The following is a 2,694-nucleotide window of genomic DNA, read 5'->3' as shown; positions in this document are numbered from 1 at the left end:
TTAAACTAAATCTTGGAGGCTCGGAACTCTAGTTCTACCAGAGATACGGGCATGTAAATAATGTGACCTTGACACAAATGTTCGGATAATTATAAAGGTCTTTACATATCCCAAGCGAAAAAAAAAAAAAAAAAAACTTCGCGGTTTCGAACCTGTGGCCGTCTGGGAGTGAGGCGGATGTGTTAACCACTACACTACAGATATTCTATTTTGGGTGACCGAGAATACAGGCCGAGTAATTAAGGAAAAAGTAAACAAACAACACCTTCCATAGGAATAGCGTTAGACCCAACTTTGGGGGCTCGTAACTCTGTGTCTACTAGAGATACGGGGATGTCCTTTGAGTATGTTATAGCCCAATTTGTCCCCCATCTAACCATCCTAAAAACTTTGGGCTACGACAAATAGGGGCCGAGTACTTTAGCAAAACGTAAAGAAACAAACCCCTCCATAGGAAATGCATTAAACTAAATTTTGGAGGCTCGGAACTCTAGTTCTACCAGAGATACGGGGATGTAAATAATGTGACCTTGACACAAATGTTCGGATAATTATAAAGGTCTTTACATATCCCAAGCCAAAAAAAAAAAAAAAAAAACTTCGCGGTTTCGAACCGGTGGCCGTCTGGGAGTGAAGCGGATGTGTTAACCACTACACCACAGATATGTTATTATGGGTGACTGAGAATACAGGGCCGAGTAATTAAGGAAAAAGTAAACAAACAACTCCTTCCATAGGTATAGCATTAGACCCAACTTTGGAGGCTCGTAACTCTGTGTCTACTAGAGATACGGGGATGTCCTTTGAGTATCTTATAGTGCAATTTGTCCCCCATCTAACCATACTAAAAACGTAGGGCTACGACAAACATGAGCCAAGTAATTAAGCAAAACGTAAACGAACAACCCCTCCATAGGAAAAGCGTTTGACCCAATTTTGCAGGCTCGTAACTCTTTTTCTACTAGAGATACGGGGATGTCCTTTGAGTATGTTATAGCTCAATTTGTCCCCCATCTAACCATCCTAAAAACTTTGGGCTACGACAAATAGGGGCCGAGTACTTTAGCAAAACGTAAAGAAACAAACCCCTCCATAGGAAATGCATTAAACTAAATCTTGGAGGCTCGGAACTCTAGTTCTACCAGAGATACGGGCATGTAAATAATGTGACCTTGACACAAATGTTCGGATAATTATAAAGGTCTTCACATATCCCAAGCGAAAAAAAAAAACTTCGTGGTTTCGAACCTGTGGCCTTCTTAGAGTGAGGCGGATGTGTTAACCACTACACTACAGATATTTCACTATGGGTGACCGAGAATACAGGCTGAGTAATTAAGGAAAAAGTAAACAAACAACACCTTCCATAGGAATAGCGTTAGACCCAACTTTGGGGGCTCGTAACTCTGTGTCTACTAGAGATACGGGGATGTCCTTTGAGTACGTTATAGCCCAATTTGTCCCCCATCTAACCATCCTAAAAACTTTGGGCTACGACAAATAGGGGCCGAGTACTTTAGCAAAACGTAAAGAAACAAACCCCTCCATAGGAAATGCATTAAACTAAATTTTGGAGGCTCGGAACTCTAGTTCTACCAGAGATACGGGGATGTAAATAATGTGACCTTGACACAAATGTTCGGATAATTATAAAGGTCTTCACATATCCCAAGCGAAAAAAAAAAACTTCGTGGTTTCGAACCTGTGGCCTTCTTAGAGTGAGGCGGATGTGTTAACCACTACACTACAGATATTTCACTATGGGTGACCGAGAATACAGGCTGAGTAATTAAGGAAAAAGTAAACAAACAACACCTTCCATAGGAATAGCGTTAGACCCAACTTTGGGGGCTCGTAACTCTGTGTCTACTAGAGATACGGGGATGTCCTTTGAGTACGTTATAGCCCAATTTGTCCCCCATCTAACCATCCTAAAAACGTAGGGCTACGACAAACATGAGCCAAGTAATTAAGCAAAACGTAAACGAACAACCCCTCCATAGGAAAAGCGTTTGACCCAATTTTGCAGGCTCGTAACTCTTTTTCTACTAGAGATACGGGGATGTCCTTTGAGTATGTTATAGCCCAATTTGTCCCCCATCTAACCATCCTAAAAACTTTGGGCTACGACAAATAGGGGCCGAGTACTTTAGCAAAACGTAAAGAAACAAACCCCTCCATAGGAAATGCATTAAACTAAATTTTGGAGGCTCGGAACTCTAGTTCTACCAGAGATACGGGGATGTAAATAATGTGACCTTGACACAAATGTTCGGATAATTATAAAGGTCTTTACATATCCCAAGCGAAAAAAAAAAAAAAAACTTCGCGGTTTCGAACCTGTGGCCGTCTGGGAGTGAGGCGGATGTGTTAACCACTACACCACAGATATGTTATTATGGGTGACTGAGAATACAGGGCCGAGTAATTAAGGAAAAAGTAAACAAACAACTCCTTCCATAGGTATAGCATTAGACCCAACTTTGGAGGCTCGTAACTCTGTGTCTACTAGAGATACGGGGATGTACTTTGAGTATCTTATAGTGCAATTTGTCCCCCATCTAACCATACTAAAAACGTAGGGCTACGACAAACATGAGCCAAGTAATTAAGCAAAACGTAAACGAACAACCCCTCCATAGGAAAAGCGTTTGACCCAATTTTGCAGGCTCGTAACTCTTTTTCTACTAGAGA

This window comes from Phalangium opilio, unplaced genomic scaffold, assembly GCF_054372755.1.
Source record: "Phalangium opilio isolate 3A_F unplaced genomic scaffold, DU_Popi_V2 ptg000082l_1, whole genome shotgun sequence".
In the NCBI taxonomy this organism is placed as follows: Eukaryota; Metazoa; Arthropoda; class Arachnida; order Opiliones; family Phalangiidae; genus Phalangium; species Phalangium opilio.
Note: the sequence above shows the minus strand (reverse complement) of the source record.